Source organism: Pantherophis guttatus, chromosome 2 (assembly GCF_059756535.1).
Source record: "Pantherophis guttatus breed Tessera chromosome 2, ASM5975653v1, whole genome shotgun sequence".
Taxonomy (NCBI): Eukaryota; Metazoa; Chordata; class Lepidosauria; order Squamata; family Colubridae; genus Pantherophis; species Pantherophis guttatus.
Genome location: NC_142064.1, coordinates 146189281 through 146215757, shown reverse-complemented (window position 1 = coordinate 146215757; position 26477 = coordinate 146189281). Strand labels below are relative to the sequence as shown.

The 26477-nt window shown below is 41.4% G+C and overlaps 1 protein-coding gene across 14 annotated transcripts in view; it reads right to left on the bottom strand.

The window, feature by feature from the left end:
- The window catches only part of KMT2D (lysine methyltransferase 2D), a 104462-nt gene extending 93704 nt beyond the window's left edge, over positions 1 to 10758 (bottom strand). For 5 of the 14 annotated variants that reach the window (XM_060688828.2, XM_060688833.2, XM_060688836.2 and 2 more), the window contains exon 1: positions 10310 to 10758. The gene's annotated coding sequence lies outside the window, so the exon portion shown is untranslated. Of the gene's footprint in view, positions 1 to 4679; positions 4770 to 9192; positions 9781 to 10309 lie in introns of those variants that run through there. The other 9 variants (XM_060688831.2, XM_087888767.1, XM_060688829.2 and 6 more) reach the window with 7 other exon arrangements.
- Between the last annotated feature and the right edge of the window lie 15719 nt (positions 10759 to 26477).

Below are 26477 nucleotides of genomic sequence, written 5' to 3'. Positions count from 1 at the left end.
ACTTTCTACCACAGCCAGATTGCATAAATTAGATACATCTTTCGTCAAAAACAACAAATTCACATTAAAATAATTCTGAGAAAACTACCCATTCTTTTTTGACACACAACCAAACAGTCATTCTCTCTTATATGTGGGGAAAAATGAAAAGTATTTCCTTCTAATATGACTTATTTGCAGAAATCCTGGTAATAAAAATGACCCACTACCCAAAGACTTCTATATGCTACTAAAACTCTGTTTGTTTGTGTGTAACCTTTAACTAGGTGAAACAGTGCATTGCAGGGTAACAATTTTTGAACCAAGATACTTCCACAAATGGGTTAACTAATACGTCCAAAATCTGGAAGCCATGACTCACATGGAATTGAAACCTAGCAAATGTTATAAAACATTTAATGTCATTAAAATTATTATCAAACATTTTATGACAGAAAGTTGTAACACATTTCCTGTGGTCAACTCCTGATGTTTGTGCTATACAGCTCAACATGAGCTATTTTCAAGGCAGATTCATCTTTGAATATCTCTCTGAATTTTTCAGAATTTTTCCAGTGAAGGCAGTACATTAGAAGCTCTGCCATGGCTAAAGGCATTGAGGAATCTGGTAAGGAAATATCTCTGAAACAATGACCAGATCGATCATGGATTGTCTAGTTTTTGTTGGAGAGACTGGCTGAGCCAGGAGGAGGAGTCAAATGCAGAATTAGTCTGGAATCCCTAGATGGGCAAAAGAGGGCTATGCCATGGCTAAAGGCATTGAGGAATCTGGTAAGGAAATATCTCTGAAACAATGACCAGATTGATCATGGATTGTCTAGTTTTTGTTGGAGAGACTGGCTGAGCCAGGAGGAGGAGTCAAATGCAGAATTAGTCTGGAATCCCTAGATGGGCAAAAGAGGGCTATGTCTAACACTCCCTTGAATGTTCTTGAACTTTATCTAGTCTTACCCAGGTGAAAATCATCAACTCCTGTGTATAGGCTTGAACAATAAAACAGCTAATTGAACTCTTTACAGGTAGATCTGGTTGTTCACACCTGACATTTTTAACTAAAGCTTTTAAGTGAATTATTTGAACCTGATAGTTGGCTAAACATTACAATGTACTAATAGCAAATGTGATTATATTTCTATACTGATGCCTTCTTCGAACCAAATACTTTTTCACTTACATGAGTCTCAATTAATAAAAATAACTTGAACTCTGTCATGTTACAATTGCAAATCAAATCTACGAAAACAATCTGTGTCACAGAATTGTGACTATAGTAGATCATAATATTGTCTATTTTAGATACTTAAAATAGTATTCATTACCAGACAGTTATGGAACTACAGCAATTTATGCTGTTCTTTAAAAAAAATCACTTTTCAGATTATCTGAATTTTTGGATAGTTTTCCGTGAATGCTTTACACAAGTCTTATAGCTATACTATATAAAGAGAGCCTGAATGAACAAATAATACTCAACTCTGGAATTTATTTGATAAACAAAGTCATCCAACATACAATCTGCCTGTGTGAAAAAGTAATTAGCCTACCTGTTAAATTCAGTGGCTGGTTCATTACTTTTAGCTGCAGTAATTGGTGACTAGCTTTTCACATCACTACATAGCCCATTTCCTCCAAGACAAAAGGCTTCAACTCAGTAACATTTGAGAATTTTCTCACATGAACTACTGTAGTCGTTTCAGATCCTGTTAGAATTTTTCTATGGGGTTGACTTTGTCATCTACTGTCTACAAGAAGACTTGTTTACATGCTTGGAATTGTCTTGCTCCATAACCCACTTATGCTTCACTTTCCACTGATGGAAACGTAGCATGATGTTCTGCTGTGAAAATCTGCTTCCTTCAATGATGGCAAGTCATCCAGGAAGTAAGGCAGCCAAGCCAAGCCATTTCCAAATGTCATAATTAGTATAAGAGTCTCATTGTGGAATGCAGTGTTTGGTTTCTACCAGACATAGGAACATAGCCTCCCTAGATCAGTGGCCCCCAACTTTGTGAGCACCAGGGACCAGTTCCATGAAGGTTTTTCCACAGACCGGAGGGGGCATGGTTTTGCTTGCTGCCAGCATTCCACAAATGGGGCTTTGCTTGTTTGTGCGGCCCGGTTGCTGGCATGCCACAGATTGGGCTGATCCAGAGACTGGGGGTTGGGGACCCCTGCCCTAGATCACATTTTGAACATAACAACAACATTTCTCTAGAAATCTGGAGGGTCATCTAGATGCTTTTTGGGACAAAAATTAATGTTTTTTTCCCCGAGGAAGCAATTATCTGCATTTTGCTATTCTATAACCCCGTTTTTACCTAGTTCTTTTTTGCTGATGGAATCACAAAACCTTCACAAATCAGGTGAGAGGCCTGTAATTCCCTGGATGTTGGTCTGGGGTTGTGATTTTCAGGATAATTCTATGCCGTGCTCTTGAGTAATTTTGAGAGGGTTGCCACTGTTGAGAAGATTTACTATTGTCCCCAATCTTCTCCATTCTAAGGTTGCTTTTGACTGTGGATCTGTGGGATTCCAGAGCATTAGAAATAGTTTTGTAGCTTTCTCGGGATTAATAGACTTTAATGACTACTTTAAGGAGGTCTTCAAATATTTTTTGGCAGCGAGGTACGATATGCCTTTAGAATCTCTGTGGTGAAAACGTTCCTGAGATGGGGAACATCTTGAGAGAGGTATTTATTTATTATTTTATTTATCAAATTTATATAGTCATCCATCTGACCAGAAATGACTCTGGACAGAGTATAACACTCAAATAAAACCACAATATAAAAGCCATTATTATAAACAATGTAAAAATTATTAAAGGAATTAAAAAAAAATACAAATCACAAATGGAAAGAGAAGTATAGCAATCACAGGTCATCCACAATACCAGAGTGACCTTAGAATGTCATCTGTTTTCCCAAGCCTGGTGACATAAGCAGGTCTTGAGGACCTCCTGAACATTCAGAGTGATACAGCTAACCTAACTAAGGGGTGGGAGGGGAAGAGTTCCATACAGTTGCCCCCAAGGCAGAGAAGGCCCACCCTCCTGGGATCTATCAAATGTAGGTCTCTCACAGATGGAACCTCTAGCATGCCCTATGGTATGGCAAATGGAAGATGACTCTGCAAAAATGGAGCTGACAACTGCTGAAAAGACCAAGGAATCAATGAGTAGATAATTCTTTCTAACCTCTCTGGATAAGGAGAAGACAAAAGATTGCCCACATGTGTTCCTGATGACTGCTTCTCGCAAGCAGACCATAGGATAATGGTCTCCTTTGGGTGAAGGGATTATCTCTCTTTCTTGTAAGGGTGGCAGAGTCTTTTAAACAACAGAAAGTTCACAAAGCTCATTTCCAAAAGTTGTCAACAGATTAAGGGACCAGATAAATGTTTGAATATTGATTTTGGAATTAATTATAAAAAAATGAACAACTTCTTGGGGGAAACAGACCTATTTTGGTTATTCTGGCAAGTGCAAGTCATAATAAAAGATAAATGATGATTTTAGAAACTGGACATTAGAAGGGTCCAAATAATTTAAGCTAGATAAGTAACAAACCTGATGTCAATTAATACTGGGACTTGCAGAAAACAAAATATTATAATGTTATAACATTGGAAATATTAAAGGAGATCTTTGAAGAATAGAGTCAGAAATTAGTATCTATAATATCAACATTACCTATAATGAAGTCTGTTTCTATGAATAGACTATGTCTAAAAGACGTTAATGAAGGAATGTGGATATGGAACAAATGTTACCTGATAAGATAAAATACAAAATGTAGCACTATAAATGACAGGCTGAGATAATAACTGGAAAAAGATATTTTACAGAAAATCCTCAACTTATGATAACAATTGGAACTGGAATTTCCATCATTGAGCAATATGGTTGTAAAGTGGGGCAGCATCGCTTAGCAACGGCAATCCCCGCAGTCCTGGTTGCCATTGTTAACTGAATCCCACTGTTATTAGCCGAGGCAACTTCCTGCCAGCTTCCCACAACCAAAATCAGTGGAGAAGCCAGTAAGAACTTGTAAGTATCAGGCCGGCAGGCATATAAGTGGTTCCTACTGGGTGGGGGAGAGAGCAAAGGTGTGCAAGAGGCACAATATTGGTGCGAGAAGGTGTCTGGGAGTGCACAAGAGGTATGGGGCGGGGCCGGGAGCATGGCACAAGAGTGCAGGGGGTGCATGAGGATGTGAGAGAGGCACAAAGGTTGGAGAAGATATACAATGGGGCAAAGGGGTGTGAGAGAGACACAGCAAAGATCAGGGAAGATGTGCAAAGGTATGAGAGGGTACACGAGAGGTATGACACAGGTCAGGGAGGGTGGGTGGATGGGGAAGACTTTACCCCAACAATTCGCAACCTCATTGATTTTCTGGGGAAGCTGGCAGGGAAATTAGCAAATGGCAATCACGTGATTGCAGGACACTGCAACCGGTCCTACATGTGAACTGGTTGCCAAGCACCCAAATCACGATCACATGACCACAAGTGTTGGGATGGCTGGAAATCCAAGGAGTTCATAACCACCATTCATCCAGCCCTGTCATAATTTGAAATGGTCACTGGGCGAATGATAGAACAGAACAGAGTAACAAAGTTAAAAGGGACCTTGGAGATCTTCCAGTCCAACCCCCTGCTCAAGCAGGAGACCTTACCATTTCAGACAAATGGCTGTCCAGCCTCTTCTTAAAATCCTCTAGTGATGGAACACCATTCCACTGATCATAGATCAGGGACTACCTGGGCTGGATATGCAACAGAAACTGGCTGAAGTTTTAATAATTTAAAGAGAAATGCAAATAATAAATCAAGAGAATGAACTAGAAACATTTTTCTTGCTGGATCTACAAAAGAGACGATGAGTGGCATATAAATGTAATAAAATAAAATAAAAAATCCAGAAAGGTCTAACATTTGCACTGGAGGCAGAGGAGCTGTCTTCTATAAACCTATAGGTATAAACCTCCTCTCTCCCAGCCACTTGCATGGAATCCTTGCATTCTCCAGGATGCAATTCTATGGTTGTCAGGCTAAAAGTGCAAATTTCAAGCTTCCCAGGAAATTTAAACAAAGTCTGCCCAAATCTACCATGGAAATACTCAGAGCCCCTGTTCAAGATGCCTCTCTATAAATCGGAGATCGTCCTTCTCTCTCCCAGAGCGATTTTGCAACCATCTTGTAGTCTCTAACTTAGTGTATATTCCTTTTCAATGTGTTATTAATATAAATTTGTAGTTTTTCTTTTGAAACTTCAATGAACTGAGAGGTAGAATCCAAAATCGAAGAACGTTAACAACCTATACAGCACATTGGCACTTTATATTCAAGTAAGGTCAATTTCACACTGTCAATTTATAATTACTGTACAGAAACTTTTGTTCCGGGGAGAAGATCTTTAACAGAGTTTTTTCTATTCATATATGGCTTCAATTCTCTACTTCTGCCAAAATATTATGTGTGGAAGGCCTCACAGAATTTAGCTATTTTTAAATTTCAACTACATTTGCATGTCTAGCCTAGTAATATAGAACCTATAGCCTTCCAGGTACCGAACTACAGGTAGTCAGTCGACTTATGACTGATGGAGTTAGGACTCTCTCAGAATGGGTGCTTTACATCCCATAAAGCATTTCGGACCATCATGTTACCTACCTCAAGGTCACATGACCACATTTTCAGTGCTCGCCTTTACAACTAACTGGTTGCAGTGTCCCACAGTCACATGAATTTGATTTGCGACATTTTGCTGATTTCTGGCAAAAAACACCCATTCGGAACAATGATTTGTTTAACGACTGTGCCATTTGCTTAACAACCATGTGATTTGCTTAATGACACCATAAAAAATATCTTTAAAAATGATCTGATCTCAGTTTCTGATCTCAATTGTGGTCACAAGTCAAGGACTATCTGTACAACTCCCAGCATCCCCGATCTGCCTAGATAACAATCCAACTCTCTTCCTATTCATATACTGACCAAGTATACAATAAGTAGGATCAGTAGATAAAATGCTGGATGACGATTCTGCTGATGTCATACTCAATTAAGCTATATCAAATTGCTTTCGCTCTTCATTCCACACTGTGTAAATTACACATATGTTATTCTACAATGTTGGAAATGTAACAGAACGTTCTTTCCCCCCACCCCAAACTTATAAATGGAAAAGATAAAGTATCAACCTGTCATTCCAAAAGAATAGTTCTCAATTTATAGGATAAGCTGAGGCTGGTATGCAAAATTTGACAATAAGTATATGCAATTATCAAGTGTGAAGAAACAAAGAACTCCTCAAAAACTAATTTTCTCAATAGGATCTCTCAATATTAAAACAATTACAGATTTAAACCAAGAACCTAAGGCTGGGACTTTGCATAACAAGTTTCATGGACCAATGCACATTTTAGATTGCAGCACTCTTTAGATACAGCAAGAAATAAAGCAATTAGCATCACGTTCTGCTAGTAGCAAACAGCTTGAAAACTCTACCTGGCCAAACTTGAATAAATAGTAGAAATTCATTGACATTACATTGTAATGTTTCAGTTCAACTACTGACCTCAGAGCCTTGGATTGTGCATATACAAAGAAAAATACACTATACTTAATGGTCTGGATTCAGATACAGCCAAAATCCCCAAAGCAAAGGTTCATATTCATATTTTCCGTGGAATGTTTCTTTAATATATATATATTTGTTCAAGAAACTCCGGGAGGCATTTCTAGGCTTTTTTTCATTCAGGTTTTGCTTCCTTTAGTAAAATTTAGTAAATTTAGTAAAAAGCAGCAGAATGACAGTAATGTGTCTTCCATTTCTTTTCTGGTTCCCATATCGTCATAAACCTGGTTTATGACCAGTAGTTTAAACTACTGCATTCTATTAATTTATATTCATATTTCCAGAAATTATTGGTGCTCAACACGGCTAACGAGTAACATAGAAAGCACCCTACAAATCACATTATCAAATAATTAAAACATTTTAAAATATGTTGGTAATAAAACAAAAAGCAACGAATTAGCAAATCATCTTGGGACTCCCTAATTAAAAATGTTTTGACTTGGCCTGGAAAGAGTAACAGAAGGAGCTTCTCTCAAAATTTAGAAGCAGCCCATGTGAAGACCTTCTACTTCTGTCACGTGCACCCCAAATGGTGACAGAACTGAGGAAGGAGGTTCTTTTATCAAGACTTTAAAGGCAGGGCAAGTATAGAGGGAATTATTGTGGTCTTTCAATGAAGAGATACATAGTTTACAACTAGTAACTTGCATTATCATTCAAAACAATAATACTCAGTGGAACTGTTTTAGTATAGGAAACCTTAGCGTCTAACCTAGTTGCATGCTCTGGACCACATGAAATTTCCAAAAACTTTTCAAAGACAGATCCACAGTACATGCTATTAGTATCTCATCAGGATGTAATCAAGGAACAACTGTCACAGTGAAAAGATCTGATATCTACAGTCACTGCAATCAATGTGTTTGAATATCATGAAGCCTTGATATCAAAGGAAGATTCAGGGCCCTGAGAGGAATGTGCTCCACCAGGTCTATTCCTTGACCTCCATCCAACTGAACACAAAATTCACATCATCACCAGACCTTTCTCTAACACAGTAATACAAAAAGAGTGTCTGTCTGTCTGGGTCTGTTTGTGTAGTTAAAAAGCTTTCCTACATATAAGTATATATTACGCTTACAAACTCCTTTGCATTTTTTCATACACGCTCTGGAAATACTGGTGCCTGAAAAGCTCTACAGCCATTTCTACTAGTAATAACATCGCCAAATCTATTTATGTATGCAGTGGGATTTTAAACATCCAGTGCAGCCTCAAGTGAGATCTGTCCCTTCATGTTAACTCTCCTCAAAACCAGTTGCTGTTCAGCTGCTCTCTACCCACTGTTAAGAAAATCAAAGTTCTCCATTTTTTAAACTCCAGGCAGCATAGGTCCAACTGTGAGTGATCAGATATCCATGCAACAGGTGTGGCCCACAAAGTCCCCTTTGATAGCCAGAGGGACAAAAGTCAGTCACCCTCCTCCCATTAAACCAGAACAGGAAAGCCATCCACTCAATTCATGCAACTCTGCATTTAGAATAACCTACAGAAAGAATCTGAACTTCAAGAGACGAGTAAAAACCCTGCTACCCTGTCTTGTACCGAAGCATAAAACCACCTAGGAGTCTGCTGGTTTGGGGAGAGAGAAAATGCCAATGCAATTTCTCCTCTCCCGGTAAATCTCTTTGGAGTCCTCCATAATCCCATGCAAGCTGCACTGGTCGCTAAAGGACTGCTGGGTAAAGCAGGCCTTTCCACTTGGCTGCTCTGCTTTGGAAAAAAGCAGGCTTCTGGCTCACTCTGTAAAACTGGACAGCATTGCTTTTAAGAGGCCAATTCTATCTAAGGGACAGAAGGGAACGACTCCATCCAGGAGCAGCCATAACCTCCTGGGCAGTTAAGATCTCGATTTAAACAAACCTCATCACACAGATGCAGCTGAGTTGAGAAACACCCAGTTAGACGTTAAAAACTGGCCCTATCATTTTAATCCAAATCCCCAATCAAACAAAATAGAAATGTAAATTAATGGGAGAGGAATGAACACTTCCACCTCTGTGTTAAATGCTTTCTAATTCTATTTCCCCCCCCTTTAGAATAATACAATGAGACCAACCATTTTGACCCCCCCCACACAAGTACAGTTCCCTGGGGCTTAATTCTTTGTGCAAAACATACCAGCAGATATGCAATGGACAGGAAAATAAATTAACAGATCCTCCTGCTGAAAAATATATAACTCGATTATTTCAATAAGAAGGATGTAAGGGGAGCCATATACCTCCCACCACCACCACCATCTACCACACAGTCACTTATTTATATAAGCCAATGGAAACATGAGGCCTAGGCTTAAAGGGTACATAGACATATTTTCAGTTTGCTTGTGATCGATCTAATTCTAAGGCCTTTTACCATGCATCCTCTTCCTGAAACACTTTCTAAACAGATCTCTTCTCATGCACCAAAATGCCACATAAATCAACAAAAGATTGAAAAGTCTGAAGTAAATACAGCCTCAAGATACAAAGAGCATTGATATTCAAATACAGTTAAATCAGCAGTGGGGCTATAGGGGGGAAAAAAATGCAAACCCTCACCTACCTCTCTTCTACAAGACGATCCAGAAATTCTCACCCGCCAAAATCCATAGGCAAAATACAGCAGAAATCATTATCCCAAAAATCGAAAAGGGGGGAAAAGGAAAGATTTGCATTTGTCCCCTCCTTTTAAAAAGGAAAAAAAAAAAGATGCCCAATAGATGCTGGTTGCTTACTTATAGCCACTCGGGAGATAAAAACAACAACACGCAAACCCACAAACACATTTTAAAAAAAAAAAGGTTTAGAAAGGATGCTAAATCCAAATATCCGAAGATTTTTCTCCACCCCGGGGGGGGGGAAAAAAAAAACCACACACACAAAAAAAACCACCAAGCAGCCCAGCCCCCTTACACAAGGGAGAGGGTGCTTCGGCTTCCTTCCACCACGATACTTCGGAGTTTCAAAATAAGGCAAAAGAAAAGAGCGACGAGCCAGATCTTCCTAGGACGGCACACAAAGGGAGCTCCGGGGTTTGCCTTTGATCTTCCAGCAGCCGCATCCGAGGGAAGAGATAGATCCCTGCTTTCGGGGCTGCCTCGGTCGCCCTTCCTAGACCTCCCACTCCCCCCCTCCCCTCCCCTGTCCTAGCGAGAGGCGCCCAAACAGACCGCTTGGGAGGCCGGATGGAACGCCGGAGCCCTCCGGATGGAACGCTGAGGTTTTCCCGAGGGAGGGGGAGCGAATGGAGGGAAAGCGAACGTTCAGAGTTTCCCGTCCGCTGGAACGTTCATACTTTTGCCTCCCTCCCGCCTGGCAAAGCCTCCCCTCGCGGATGTGGCACCGCAGCCCCAACCTAACCCGGAGTCTTAGCTTAGCACCATCATCCTTTGCACCCCTGAACCTTCTTCCCCAAGCAGTCTAAATGCCCTCATCGCCCCCCCCCCACCTCCTCTCTCTCTTTCTCTCTCGCGAAGAAAAAGCCGCCGCAACCCCAAGCTTTTGCTCCGTCTATCGGCCTGGGGAGATTTCCCCTTCTTTTCTTTTCTTTTTTTGTCCGCCCCCCCCTCCCTCCCTCCCTTTAATCTCCTCCCTAGCTTCTGTTCCAGGCCTCTTCTCTTTCTTTTCCTGTTTTCGCTCTCTCCTTCCCTTTTTTTTTTTTTATAAAACTTCTCACCTGCTCCCTTCGCACTCTAATCCTCAGCTCGAGCAGAGAACGGGAGTCAAAGAAGCATCGGTGGCTGAGCTTTATCCCCCCCCTCCGCTCCCCCCCCCCAACCCAACGAAGGGCTTTAAGGAATTGAACAGAAAGTGTTCACCGAGGCAGCCATTTTCAGAGAGGAAAGTAGGTCCTGCTGGGCCAGCTCCGGGTTTGCTTAACCTCCCCCTCCCTCCGCCGCCTCCTATGCAAAAGGGAGGGTGGGATCCCGGAGTTAGGGACTTGTCTCTCCTCTTCGGCCCCCTTTCTCGCCCGGCTTCCTGTCCCCGCTGGACGGGAAGGGACCAGCTTAAAGGCCTGCTCCGATTCGAGCCCCTCGCCTTCGGCGCGAGATGGTTGCGACGCCTCCCGAAAGGAAGCAACCCAGTACTTATTTTGTGTTGGAAGCTCGGGTGGCGGAAGGACACGCCGAAATGGCGCGGGGGAAGTGAGAAATGCGTCCGTACGGAGCCGCAGCGCACGCTTCGGTGGGCGAATCCCTTCGCCGATTTTAACCCTCCGATGCCCGGGCCGGGTGGTTACAAAAGCACGTGGGATGGGTTCAGAGGTCCCTTCCTCCTTTCTCCGCCCTGGCCGAGAGCTGGCGGGAGAGGAGCGGGACAGGTGCGCCTCTCGCAGGAGGCGGCAGAGCTGCGGCTTCCTCCTTGCAGACGCGAAGGGCGTCCCAAGGAACCAACAATAAAGAGGGGAGAAGAAGATCCAGGACACTTTGGCCAGAGCCGCCGTGGACGGAAAGCCTTTCTGCCGAGCCCAAAAGGGGGCGCTCGCTCGCTCGCTCGCTCAGGCGCCGGCCTCGGGGACTTCGCCAAGTGAGGTCCCGCTGCGCCCTCCAGCGGTCGTACCTTATACAACTCTTACCCGGGACTCGGGCGGTGGGGGGCGAGGGAGGGGATCTGGTGGGCTTGGGAATTGTCGTCTGAATGATTTCTCCTCCTTTGAAAGCACGTCGACTTGTCCGGCGCCTCTTCAAGGAAACTGATCCACTTCGATCTCTTATGGATCTTGGTTGGAAACTGATCCACTGCGATCTCTTACGGATCTTGGCTGGAAACTGATCCACTTCGATCTCTTACCGATCTTGGTTGGAAACTGATCCACTTCGATCTCTTACGGATCTTGGCTGGAAACTGATCCACTTCGATCTCTTACGGATCTTGGTTGCCCAGATCTGGGAAGAGGATGGCAACGTAAGGAGCTGCGTTAGATTGAATCGACCCCTTCCTAGGTCGGGTAGTTCGACCCTGGCTGGCTCTACTGAGTTTCCGACAGGACCGATTCTCTCTCCCTCCGTTTCAATCGGAGATCCCCGCATGGAAAGAACGTGCTTCTGCGTCGTGCTGCAAAAAGTTCTCTTTGAGATGGTGTGTGTGTGTGGTGTACACACACATATTTAGGCGGTGCGTTGTTGGTGTGAGTGTGTGTGGTATATACACGTATTTAGGCAGTGCAGTGTTCTGGATTGGACTCAGCATGGACGCTTTGGAGTGTGCAGACATTGAATGTAGCTCCTCATTGTAGTTCGTTAGTGCAGCCAGGTTTCTTTCTCAGCAGGCAGTCACACAACCCCAGAAAAAGGCATAGCTGCTTTCAAGAGTTGCAGAAACTTCAGGGGCCTTTGCTCACTCTAAAGCAGGGGTCCTCAAACCTGGCAGCTTTAAGACTTGCGGACTTCAATTCCCAGAATTCTCCAGCCAGCATAGCATACCGCATATGCCAAGTTTGAAGACCTCTGCACTAAAACCTCTATTCCTAATTATTTCCAAAACACTGCACACTAATACCATCTCTGCAAACAGACCTTCAGAAGTGTCCCCCCTCCTCCCAGCATTCATATTTGGTCATCAAAAATTAGAATGCCTTTGTTTCCCACATGTTGCCACTGTGAAGTAATTGGATGAAAGACAGATACTTTGGTAAATAGGGCCTTTCAGGTTGTCAAAACCTACTCCTATGGATTAGCTTCAGCTAATGTTCAGTTTTTGTTCTTGGAATTTTTAAATGTAAATATTACGAAGCATTGGTAATGTCAGGGGTAGTAATTTTCAGAAGTTCTAGTAAGGAATTGTTGAAAGGCCTGTTGGGCCTGGTTCATGCAACATTGTAACTCATGGCTTGCTTTTATCATAATTGAAAATATATATATTAGGATTCATTCATAAATGTATTTTATAGATTCATCTCTGTTTTTTGGATGCTGTGTGAGTTTCTGATCAGTTGGTTTTATATAAATTAATGTGATGATTCTGTTTGCAGTCCTGAGGTGGAATATAAATAGGAGGAGGAAATAAAAGTTTGATTAATCCTTTGGCTATTTTTAGTGTTCTTAAAAATCTTGAATGATAGATTTGACTAAAAACATTGAATTTTTAAAAGTAACAAAAGCAAGAGGTTTAATTCCTAGCACGAACAAAATGTCTTATATAGTTCTAGTAAAACTGAGTTAGGCTTACTACCATATGCACAAATACATAATTTTATGCTTTAGGAATCTTCATTTTGGATTACTGCAGCTTTCTGTACAGATTTTCCATTAAAAGTATATAAATTTCAGTATATACATTTCTGGAATAACAGAATATGAACGTTGCTGAAATCATAGAGTTGGAAGGGGATTCTTAAGTATAATATTCTCATAGCAATTAATGCCAGTCAATAAGTGGGCTACTGCATTTTGAACCAGCTTTTTTTTAAAAAAAAAAAACTACTTTTATTGTTAGATTGGTGAAATTCAAAGGAAAAAGGAAGTCTACATGAGATAGTGACAGTAGAATAAAACAAACATAAAGGGTTTTTTTTAATGTTTTAACTGGTTGAATTTTATAGTTTCAAGTGTTTTATATGATTTTTGATTAGGAGCCGCCCAGAGTTGTTTGAAAGATGGGCTGCTGTATAAATAATTTAAATAAATATAGATAGATAGGTGGGTATGTAGGTAGGTAGGTAGATAATGGAAAACTTTCTAATAACTCATCTTGTTTTGCCAACAACTGACTTCATCAAGATAGTTATTCTTTACAATGAACCATACTTTTGGTTAAATTTCTAATCTTTGTTGATATTCCACCTTTATTATTAAGAGATCAAGGCAGTGAGAGCATACTTTATATTTCTTCCTCCTCCTATTTTCCCCACAACAACTCTGTGAGATGTGTTGGGCTGAGAGACAATAACTGGCTAATCACCCAGCCAGCAGTTATGCCTAAAGTGAGGCTAGAACTCACTGTCTCTTAGTTTCTAGCCTTAGCCACTGGACCACTGGATACTACCATATTATGGATATACAAGATATACCAAAAGTCAGGCCCTTATATATTTTATTTAATTTTTTCCTGAGAAAGTGTTCCTATGCTATTTAGAAATGTTGAAAGATTCATGCGTCAAACAAGTAAGAGTTAAAAGAAAATGGCAGCCAATTCAAAGGTTTAATGTAATTGATAATAAATTGTCTATGAAGCCTGACTTTTGCTGTACCCTGTATACCAGGGGCTCCCAACCCCTGGGCCGTGCCCCACTACCAGGCCTTGAGCTCTTCAGAATCGGGCCATGGAAGTGGCGGGTGAGCGTGTGAGAAGTGTGTGAGAAGTGGGAAAGTGTGCTCCATTTGTGCAGAAGAATCCCCTCTTCTCCCCCCCTCCCCTCACCAGTCCACAAAGCCAGAAAGATTGGGGAACTCTGCTGGATACTATTAATTTTGCTATTGCTCATATTTTTACATTTTAGTTTCCCATCGGCCAGGTTCCTCTTTTCCCAAGTTGTACCATATTTGTTCTTGCAGTTGTCAGTACATATCTTATTCAGCTGTGTTTCTCAATTATGTTTTCTGGAATTATGTCTAATAAAATATTTGTGGCTTCAGTGTAAATTTTATTTTGAGAATTTTCAGAATATTTTGATGTACGGTATTTTTTTCCAATATTTTTCTGGATTTTTGTTTTAACTTCACCGCCATGTAGGATGAGTTGTTCCTCCTTTGTAATGGTATTTCTAACATGTATTGTTACATGATTTGACTATATTGACAGAGTTCATCTGCAAAAGAGTTTACACCAATTTGAACCAGCCATTTTCTGAGGGGTCTTCACAAACAATCCCATGTGGGGTTGCCTTGGTGAGATGGGTAACGAATGAATGAATGAATGAATGAATGAATGAATGGTGCATTGCAAAAGGCTAACCAAGTGGTGAAATGGGCATGAGTCATTAATCCTTCCTTGCTTTTCAGAAGTGAGGACTGAATAGGGTAAAATGATTTTATTGTTTTGTGTCAGCTGGGCTGGTCCTCTGTTTTTGGAAATCCACTGCAGTATTGTTCATGATTACAGTATTTCCTTTGCATTTCACAGTGCTGGTATTTTTTATTTATGCTTATACTTTTACTTCATTATAATTTCATTTTGGGGAGGAGTATAAAGCTACTTGCTTTATATATGTGTATTTTCTCCAAAGGAATGGTGTATTTTCCCCCACCCTCCACTTCCTATAACAAGGGTCTGCAACCTTAAACACTCAAAGAGCCATTTGGACCTGTTTCCCACAGAAAAGAAAACACCAGGAGCCACAAAACCTTTCCCATGCCTGACTATTTCTTGAGCAGCCACACAACTAGCATATGTAGTTGAAATTAAATGTTCTGTTTTCTTCTGAAACTTAACTTTTCTTGGATTTATCCATGGTTGGCCTACTGGGGGTTGAAAAACTCAATAAATCTCGTGCTGGCGGGTGTCGCACATTGGCAGTTGTGACGCATACTTTGAGTGACAGGGAGCCTCAGCAGAGGAGTGAAAGAGCCACATGCAGCTCCAGAGCTGCAGGTTGCTGACTCCTGATCTATAATAAACAATTGTAACTCAAAAAAGGTTTCCTGGAGGATGAGACAGGACCCTTTTAGAGGCTAGAATAATAGATTCTGACCTAATACATGTAGTCCTCAATTTATGACCATAATTGAGCCCAAAATTTATGCTGCTATGTGAGACATTTATTAAGCGAGTTTTGCCCCCATTTTGCAACCTTTCTTGCCACATTTATTAAGTGAATCACTGCAGTTGCTAAGTTAGTAACACGGTTGTTAAGTGAATCTGACTTCCCCATTGACTTTGCCTGTGAGAAGGTCACAAAGTGGGATCACATGACCCTAGGACACTGCAATTGTCATAAATATGAACCAATTGCCAAGCTTCCAAATTTTGATCACGTGACCTTGCGGATGTTGCAATGGTCATAAGTTTGAAAATCAGTCCTAAATCACTTTTCTAGTAATGTTGTAACTTCAAACGGTTACTAAATCAACTGTTGTAAGCTGAGGGCTACCTGTAACATGTTTGTGCAATGTTTAGTATTCTTTATTATTGCTTATGTTATCCGTGATATTGGGTTGTTAATAAAAACTTTATACCTGCAACAGAATGGTACTTTACACTGATTCTGAATATGTTTCTTGTCACTCTCCCTACAGCGGCAAGCTTCAGCAACCACTAGGATTTGACGTAGCATTTCCCATGTCACTAATATTTTGGTCCCTCATCAAACAGATTAGTGTATCCTGTGTACTACAGGTGCTATCCATGCTGAGTCTTTGGTTGGACTGCAGGCAGCTGGCCTCCCAAGGACAATGGGAATTCATCCAACTCAGCTTGTGTCCAAAACTGGGCTATATTTAGCCATGAAGCACCTCCACAGACACACACACATGCACACAAACACAAACACACAGCACAGACATAGTGATCCAAAAGATCACTAGCTAATGTTTGGTCACAGCCTCTGGCCTTCAGATTCTTATATGGTTGTACCAGGCCCAGATTCAGTCACAGTCAGTCGCAGAGTTAGATTAAGAAACATTGATCCGAGGGAATCTGCATCTGAGTGGTTCTAGAATTGGGGGAGGGGGGGGGAAGCCTGGGGGTAGTACTTAATAAAATAAATGCCTTTTCCTGGAAGACAGCACTAGCAATTTACTTGTGTGTTCTTGACAGGAAAACTAAAGAAATGTATCCATGAGGAATCAGCTGAACTCAAGACTTTTATTTTATATGGCTGTTGCTATTAGCACTGTTGTCATTACGAGCTTGGGCTCTCTGAATATTATTTCTTATTCTGGACTTACGACCGGAATGGAGTCTGCAATTGCAGTCATAAGTTGTGGTAGTTGTTAAGTGGGTCATCACATGACTGCACCCAGTTTTACAACATTTTTTTTGTGGCAGTCATTCGGAGAATGCTGTGGTTGTTACCGGTAACAAACCCATTGTTTATTATGGGCGTTTTTTGAGGATAAGTGGAAGAAAATACTGAGGATCATTTTGAGAGAGCCTGTTGAGTCAAATTTGTATCTCGCTTATGAATATATGGCTTAAGTTGTTGTACCTTAATCTGATCCATTAAATCAAGAAGTCAGTCTCATTGAACAAAATAGGACTAAAGAACAGGTAATCCTTGATGTCCAACTAGTCATTCAATGACCATTTGAAGTTATGATGGACCATTGGCCCATGAAAAAAGATACTTACAACCTAGATGACGACTGCATTTTGGGCACTTGGCAACCAGCCTGCATTTACAGTCATTTGCAATGCCCTGCAGTTGTGTGACTGCAATTTATAATGTTTTTGCTGGAAACTGGCATTTTGGAGATATTAAAAATTAGAACCATCTAGAAATTAGTTTATGAGAACTTAAAACTGGTAAAAGAGATCCCCACAGGATTCTTGACTGAGCTCTACTCGCATCTTGGCCCAAAAAGTATTGTGTTCCAGAAAGCTTATCTGTTGTGCGTCAGTCTGGATTGCTATTCAAGTCTCACAATATAGATTTATAGCATACAGATAATCCTTGACTTAGAACCATTCACACAGTGACCAATATTACAACAGCATTAAAAAGAGTGACTTATGACTGTTTTCACACTTAACAACCATTGCAGCATCCCCATGGTCACGGGATCAAAATTCTGACGCTTGGCAACTGGCTCATATTTATGATGGTTGCAGTATCCCGGGATCTAAGCAAAGTCAGTGGGAATCCAGATCCACTTAACAACTGTGTTACTGATTTAACAACTACAATGATTCATTTAGCAGCTGTGGCAAGAAAGGTGATAAAATGGGACAAAGCTCACTTGACTTGCTTAGCAACAGAAATTTTGGGCTCAATTGTGGTTGCAAGTCAAGGACTACCTGTATGTGTTTATATCAGGACTTGATCACTGACGCAGCAACGAATGTTATTTGGGGGAGAGGGAGTCAATTTTTACAGCTCACACCTACATATAATGAGTTTCCGTATACTATCCCAAGCAACAAATCTTAAAAATAGGCACCAGCAAATCTCAGAAATTTTTAGGCAATATATTGGACGTGGTTCTGAAGATCCAAGAAAAATGTTTTCCACCTTCTGAGAATATCCCAGTGTCTAAGCAAGCCAGTTTCAGGTTTGCATATTCAACAATAACCCAGTGTATAATTCTACACCATTTAGCAGAGAAATGCTGTACACTAACATACCTAGCATATTTGACGCCCAGAGTGGGATCATTTTTAACACCCGCCCTGGTGTTGCTGTGCCACAGTGCCAACTGTCAAACAGCTGATCAACATGATGGCAGAAGCGATCCAACTCCATCCCCACCATCAGTCCTCCAGATAGTCTCATTGTAATCCCTAAATTGCAGACAATACAGTCCCTTATTGCCTGCACCTGGGGTGGACCACCTCCCACTGCCCATCTTTGCTATGCCACTGATAATCTCCCAAACGGAGCCCTTTATCTCACCTTGCTAGAACTAAACGTGGCATTTGATCCCATATCCCAAGAGAAACTCATGATAAAATTAACAGCCTCAACAATTAGATCACCATCTATTTGCATTGATTGTGATGGCGAACCTTTTAGAGACCGAGTGCCCAAACTGCAACCCAAAACGCATTTATTTATTGCAAAGTGCCAACCCGGCAATTTAACCTGAATAATGAGGTTTTACTACCTAAAATAATGATAAACAATGCAGAGTTCAGCTAATTGTTCTAAGAAAAATATGATAAATGCACTTTTATGCCCCTTCATTTTTTTCCTGCTTTTGAAATATTACATATAGCAACAATAAAAAAGAAAAACTTTTGGAATATCATTTCTCTCCTTCCTTCCCTCTCTTCCCCCCTTTCTCTTTCCCTCCCTCTCTCTATCTCTGTTTCTTTCTCTCTCCTTCCCTTTCTGTCTCTCTTTCTTCCCCCTCTCTTTATCTCTCTGTTTCTTTCCCTCCATCTCTCTTTCCTTTCCTCTCTGCCTCTTTTTGTTTCTCATCTCTCTTTTCCTCCCTCTCTCTTTCCCTCCCTCCCTCTCTTCCCCCTCTCTCTCTCGCCGCTGAGGGGGGAGAAGGAACCCCTGAATTGGGGCTGGGTGGTGGGAATCTGGTGTCTGGAAGTCAAGGAGCCCAGAAGCAGTGCATCCATGCTCAGCTCATCTGCAGAATGTCGAAGACCAGCTGGCTGGCGGGGAGGCAGGGCATTCCAACACCGGCAGCTCTGCAGGAAAAGCAACTGACATCCAGGATGCGAGAACGAGCCCATGGCGATGCAGGATCACATTGTGGCTCCGTGTCATAATGGGCTTCAGGAGAAGGACGGGACTCCATCTCCCCCATTGTGAAGCATGCTAAACTTCACTGTGCTGCGCAAGGTGCAGGCCATGGAGGCAGCAACAGCAAATGCACCACGACGAAGGCAGAATGCTGTTTCACACATTTTTTTTAGTCCTGCAAACGATGGTGAGAAACACGATGGAGAAACATGATGGAGCTGGGCTGGGGCGACAGCGTGCGTGCCCACAGAGAGGACCCTGAGTGCCACCTTTGGCACGCGTGCCATAGATTTGCCAGCAGGGGATTATACAATTACACGAAGACACTACAGTATCATAAAGCTCAATGGTAATAGCAAAAGGGATCTGACAGAACCTATTGCTACTGTCGAGGTCAATCAAGGATGTAATCTTGCCATCTTTCTCTTCAATCTTTATATGAACATTGTTGAGGCTTGTTTTTAACAACCCTAGCTTTCCTCCTCCTCTTACCCCATGGCTACTGATGATGCAGCCATTCTCTCTATATCAAAAGTGGGTCTGCATATGTGTCATAGAGCCTTAACCACCTATTGCAATAGAGGACAGTGAAAGGGAAGGAAGGAAGGAAGGGAGGGGCACTTTCAGACTTGCAAGATTCTCTTAATGTAAACTTACAATAAAGACAGAAGTAGTAATCCTGAATATGCATCTTATCTGAACTACCTCACAAGATTGACAGGTAGGGATAGAATCTCCCATCTCTTATTATAATATTGCTCTTTCCTCCTGGGCTGTCCCTTGCTATTTTTTTAAAAGATGATGTATGCTTCTCATAGGGAGCCTTTTACTGTGGCCTGAATTGATGCATTGTCCATCAGGGCTATAACCGGAAAGCCTTTCAAACTTCTGTATGAAAATTAGATTTATATCTGTTCAAAAATGGAGGCTGAACCAGCATCCCTTGTTTTGTTAAAATGTCCATTCTATATACCCATGATGGCGAACCTATGGCATGCGTGCCAGAGGTGACACACAGAGCTCTCCCTGTGCGCATGTGGGCTAGCTAGCTGATCTTCGTGCACGCCGGAGCACATGTGCACCAGCCAGCTGGTCTTTGGGTTTCTGGTGCTCCAGCGCGCGCATGCACACACATTTTAAATTTGGGCACTCAGTGCCAAAAAGGTTCACCATCACTGCTATATGCAATGTCAATTAAAACGTTTAACTTCAGCTAATTCAATATTTAATTCCTCCTCGTGAGCAGATCACTGCTTTCCTTTTAAGTGACCAATTTTTAAAGGTATCAAGGGCGATAGCAATGTATTTTTATCCAAAGCTGTAGCTTACAAAAAGCAGCCGATACCTTCCTCACAGCTTTGTGGCTTCTATGTAATTTATACTATATGACCTTTTAAAACTATTGTATATGTTTTAGCGTTTCCTGGTTTGGTCTTGGTCCATAAAATATGCAATAGGGGAGAAAAAGCAGTTACTGCAGCTTCTACAACAGAAACCTTGTGTATGTATTTATAAACAAATGCAATATTTTATAAGTAAATATTATTTATAAACACACACACACACAGAGAGAGGTTTCTGTTGTATAACCCCATCGCTCCAAGCTTTTACTAAAATCTTAAGACTTATTTGGGGGTTTTTTGCTTTGTTGTTTTATCTGAATAGTTGATGCTGTGTGTATTTCTTGGGTGGGTTGTTTTATTGGTGTTTTCTATTATTTGCCACGGTCCTGTGTTTGGAAACTATTTTACCTTTAAAGCTGTCTTTGAAGTATTTTGAATAAATACTCTAAAAGCCGTACATTGATTCCTACTAAAGGAGAGCTTCCATAAGAACAAGAGTTTGATTGTATTTCTGTCTCTTAAGATTCATGCTGCTGATGGTTGAATTAGATAGTCCAATTTGCATTAATATCACGGCTGTAATCTTCTTCTTGCTGGGTGAGTTCCAAGGCCCATCATGAGAACTTTTGGCTTGGAGTCCATAGGGCGTAACTTACCTGGGCAACTGGGTGTAATTTGCTAAGTTGAGCAGGAAGGCCAATGTATTAAAAGGAGACACATTTCTGCTGCTCAAAATGTACATGCAGAAAGGACATTCATAGAACTATTCTGCTCAATAGGCCAACAAACAGTAGGATTAGCAAATGGGATGAATTTCCTCCATGCTCTCAGTGGAAAAAGATTAACGAGCCCCACATCTGCTGTTCTCCCAGATCTCCTGTTTAAATATTAATACATGGATTATTTCAAGATCCAAACACCACTAAGCATCTCTGGCCCAGAGCTTTTTCAGAAAGGACAAGGCTGATTTAGGCGGTTGAATTCTGGGACCAAAATTAGTCCAAAATCTGTCCCGCAACAGCAGCACATAATTGCCAAATTGTACAAATCTTGGTTTTTTTTTAATGCAGAGAGCAATTAGGATTAGGGGAAAAAAGTTTTTTAAACAGGCAGATGTTTAGAATATCAAAAATGCCATAACTGCTCCTGCAACCTATTTGCTATGAAAGTAATCAACTATATTTGACAGCTTATCTACCAGAGAGAAGTATAGTATGCACGCTCTGTCACAGTACCCTAATGTGGGTCTTGCAAATTTGATTGCATTTGTTGATCTGATGAGACAGAGGCTTTGCCTAGAAAATGAAATGAGCATGTCTTTCAGTGTTGCTGCTTTCACATGGCCTTTCTGACTCAAATCATCCTAATAAATGACTTACCCAACACTGAAGAAGCAAATGATTAGAATAGTCCAAAGTTGCCCTGGTTATAACAAACAGGCATTTTGGCTGTCTGATTGTAGGTGTGTGTGTGAGGGGGTGGAAGACAGAGAGAGAAAGAAGAGAGGGAGTGGGGAGGGAGGGAGAGAGAGAAAGGGAGAGACACGAGTGAAAAGGAGGGAGCCAGAGAGGAGGGAGAGACAGACAGAGAGAGGGAGGGAGACAGAGTGAGAGCATTGGATATCTGCAGTAGTTTTTTTTTCTATACCTGTTTTACTTTCCTCCCACCTCAGTGGAGGGATGAGGAAGGAAAAAGAACAGGTAATCCTCGACTTACAACAGTTCATTTAGTGACCGCTTGAAGTTACAACAGCACTGAAGTGACTTATGACCACTTTTCACACTTACGACCGTTTGCAACATCCCCACGGTCGTGTGATTTACATTCAGATGCTTGACAACTGGTCCATATTTATGACGGTTACAGTGCCCCAGGGTCAAATGTGGCAACAAAAGGAGAAAGCTCATGTAACAATTTTTTCACTTAGTAACATAAATTCTGGGCCCAATTGAGGTGGTAAGTCAAGGACTACCTGTATTAGAGGCAGAAACCTCCAAAACTTCAAGGGCCTAGAATTTTGTTACTATTCTGGATTTGCATGTGAGCAAAGGCTAGTTTTGGATAAATTGGAAGCTAACCCTATCTAGACCTGGCATGCATATGGAAATGCTATTGTGCTTGTTTTATTACTACTATAACAATGTGTTGCTTAAATTCATCAGTTTCCTCACTAGTGTTGCTTAAACTCATCAACATTTCTAGTCAGTAAAGTTAATCTACTAGATTGAAAGGATCAGATTAAAGAAAGCTGATCTAGATTTATATCTGAAGTGATGGTCATTTATTCAAGACTAACATATAATTTCCACAGGACTGATTTGGAAGTGCCCGAACGAGGCTACAGGTCTGTCAGAACCTGAAAGACTTAGCTTGTAAGAATAGATTTCAGAGTAAGGATAAAAGAAAATGAGTGTTCCTCAATCTGATGCCTCGCCCCTACCCCACCCACTTTTATCTCCATTCCCAAATGATAGGACTTTATTAAACCCAACAGAGGTGGACACCTAGTATGGCAAGACTGAGACTAAATTGATCTTTTAGACACTAGGGGGCACTGTGTAACTTTCAGATGTGAAACCTCTGCCTAAATGTGTTTAAAGACAAGCTTTCTCCTTCCTTAGAAGAGGAATCCTTCATTGGTTACCAAAAGACCTAATTTCCTTGCAATTTTTGTTTAGGATTAGCATCTTACTAGATCGACCTGATACTTGACTAGTGTTAGAATACCATAAATCTGAAGTTTATAAAAAAAAAATCAAGAGTCATAAAATAGACTGTGATGTGTGTAATTAGAGACTATGTACAACTTTTTTTCCTCTGGGCAGAAAATAAACGACCTATTGCTCTTCAGATATTTTGGAGTGAATGTCTCTTTTGCTGTCATGTCAATAGCCTATACCTGGAGATAATGGAAGCTGAATGCCCAAGAGTGATATTTTCTCCATGATCATCAGCAAGCACTTCTTATAAAGCATCTTTGGGCTGAGATGCAGATTACGCCAGTTAAAAAAGCATATACGTATTTCTGGAACATGTATATTACAGGGCAACAATATACCATTTCCACTGGGTCAAGTGCACATCAGGTTTGGTGCAGTGTGATAAGGCCTACACTCCAAACATGGGCAGGGCTAAAAACCTGGGAGATTATTGCTGAGAAATGTATTTGAAGTTGTTAAGTATGGTATATCTAATGCCATTTAATTGCCTACTGAAGATAGATGTAGTGGCTATTCAAATAGTCAAGAAAGCACTTACTTACTAAGGAATGTCATGATCTGAAAACAGCCAGCTCTTAAAATCCAAGAGAAAGGAATTTGGTTTTACTTCTGTGAAATCCAGAAGTGTAATTTTTAATCCACAGTGATTAAAAAAACAAAAACCACACCCACACCGTCTCATGTTTGTTTTATTTACAGTATATAACAATACAGTAGAGCAATAAATACTGATGTGGAGCAAGATACCACCAATCATTTCAATGTGAAAATCATGAGAAGCATAATTTGACTGCAAAAACTTTTAGAAGCAAAAAAGTACTCTTGTTGGATACCTATAAAGCTTCACATCAGAAGTTTGGCTTCCACACTGTATTCAACCAAATGTTATTCGGTTTTGGCTCAATCTGTTCCTTTTCATGGCACCTTTCCAGTACTGAAAACTTCCATATTCTTGTTCCATTTTAGTATTAACATGTTAATAGTCAAAATTGTAAGATGGGAGGAAAAGAAGCTACTTAATCTGTTCTCTTGGTTGCCAGTTGGTTGCCTATCGAGAAATGAGGAGTACTTTAGGACCTATATGTCTGGACAGTAGACATATAGGTTTACCATAGAACGCAAACCTGTATATACATGTAACCCAAAACAAAAATTATCCTTATGGTTTCAAAAATGTTTGAATGTGCCTATTTATAACACACAGGTTGTCCTCACTTAACGGCCTTTCAAAGTTATGATTGTGCTGAACAAATGGTATTTATGACTGTTCTCAAAGTTATGGCTGTTGCAGTGCCCCGAGGATCACATGATCAAATTTTGGGCAATTCACCTGCCCTTGCAACTGCAGTGAAAAATTTTAAGAATGGTTTCAAATAATGGGGGGTTCATGGCTCTCTGAACATGTTTGTTTCCGGAAGCACTTAATTTTTCTTTTCCAAGTATAAAGTTTGCAGACTTGCCTTCTAAAAAGCTGTACACTTGTTGCCAACAGATGGGTCCCCTATCCTTGCAAAAGAATATTAGTACAATAAAAGCATTTCTCTATTATGGAATGCAGAGTGGATTCTACGCAGAGGAGGCTGGCCAGAATGATAGAAGAGCATCACGGTTCCAGGAAGTAAAGATCCAGTACATTTAGTGGACCGAAGGAATTTCTCCATATACAAACACAGATTTGATAATGAAAACTCCCATACAAGGAAAGTATTCTCCAGCCCTTAGTGATACAGAGAAAGGTACATGACATGCCTTTCTCTGTCTTGTATCATCCCAAAGCCCCTTTTCTCTATTTTACTATGGCTGCTCTCTCTCTAGAACAGGGGTGTCAAACTTGCAACCCGTGGCCCAGATGCGTCACGCGCTGGCCACGCCCACCCCCATTTTAGTGAAGGGGAAAAGTTGCGATACGTCACATGATAACATGATGACGTGAGTTTGACACCCCTGCTTTAGACTGAAACTATCCCTATTTTGCATCCCTGTGCCCTAAACTCTAATTCTTGGCATGATAGTAGACCACCATAGCCCTTGAGAAATATCCAATTCCAAAACAGTGCAAGACCTGGGGACCTCCAGATGCTAAAGTACAACTCCCAGCAGGGCCAATGGAGAGGAATGCTGGCAATTATAATTCAGCCATCTGGAGGGTTACCAGTTGCCCCCTCTTGACCCAGAAGAATAGCTGTCAGCATTGGTGTCCTGATTTATGGGAGAGCACAAGCTATCCCCTGACTTAACACGGAGTGCAGCAAACACAGCCTAATGCATAACGAAGATGTCAGGGAAAGAGAGGGACCTCACCATCCCTGAAATGGATGGCTGTAATCAACTCTCCCATAGCTCTTTGGGTCAGATATGGGAAAGATGAGGCTGGTTCCCAGGGTATTCTTTAAGACTGTTGATGCTGCCTCAAAGCAAATCAAAACCAGGATGGCAATGGCTCAATACTTCTCCTGTGTTGCTAATAACGTAATTGACGCAATGAGCACCAAATTAGTTTTACCCTTGGCAACAGGAAAAAGCATAGCAAGTACCAACGATGCCTGGAACCCAAAGCTACTTCAATTTTGGGTGCTCAGCAAGACAGATCATTGGCAACACAGCTGGTAAAAAATAGAGGTGCATTTGTGTTTGTGTTTTCCACCAGACACAAGCCTGTTGTGCTATGGCTAAAATGGGCAGGAAGCCATTGATCATATAGATCAGGGGTATACAACCTTGGCGATGTTAAGAACTGTGGACCTCAACTCACAGCATGGTTGGCTGAGGAATTCAACTTAAAGCCCATAGGTCTTAAAGTTGCCAAGTCTGGATATCTCTAGGCCAGTGATGGCGAACTTTTTCCGGACTGAGTGCCCAAAGCACGCAAATGTACGTGCGCGTGCCCCCCCAAACCTTCCAAATGCAATGCGCCTGCGCCTCTGTGCATTCACCCCACCCATGCAAGCACCTCCTCCTGCTCACATGCCCCCTGTATGCATCCCCCACGCATGCACGGCAGAGACCCGAAGACCAGCTGGCTGGCAGGAGGCGCATGCACATGCACATCAGAGCTGAACTGGGGCGATGGCTCGCGTGCCCTTAAGAGAAGGCGCTGCGTGCCACCTCTGGCATGCATGCCATAAGTTAACCATCTTGGCTCTAGGCCATGCTCACATTAACAGTGAGATATCAAAACTAGACATTTAGCTTGATGTTCATAGAAATCATCAAGCTCAAGTTGCTTCTTCCAGTTCTCACGATGGTAAAGAAAACCTCCTTTGCAATGTCCCAACAAATTCAGGTAGTGTCAATGCCCTGGCCCACATATTGTGCTAACCTATAGTGTGTCTCTTGTTAAATTGTGGGGCTTGTTAAACCCATAAGCCATATGGTGTGTCTTGTTAAAACATGGCTACATGTACATGTTACACACGTATAATGTGCAAATTTAATCCTTGCAACCTTAAACCGTTTTGAAAGTTTTTCCTCCTCCTTTTATATACATAA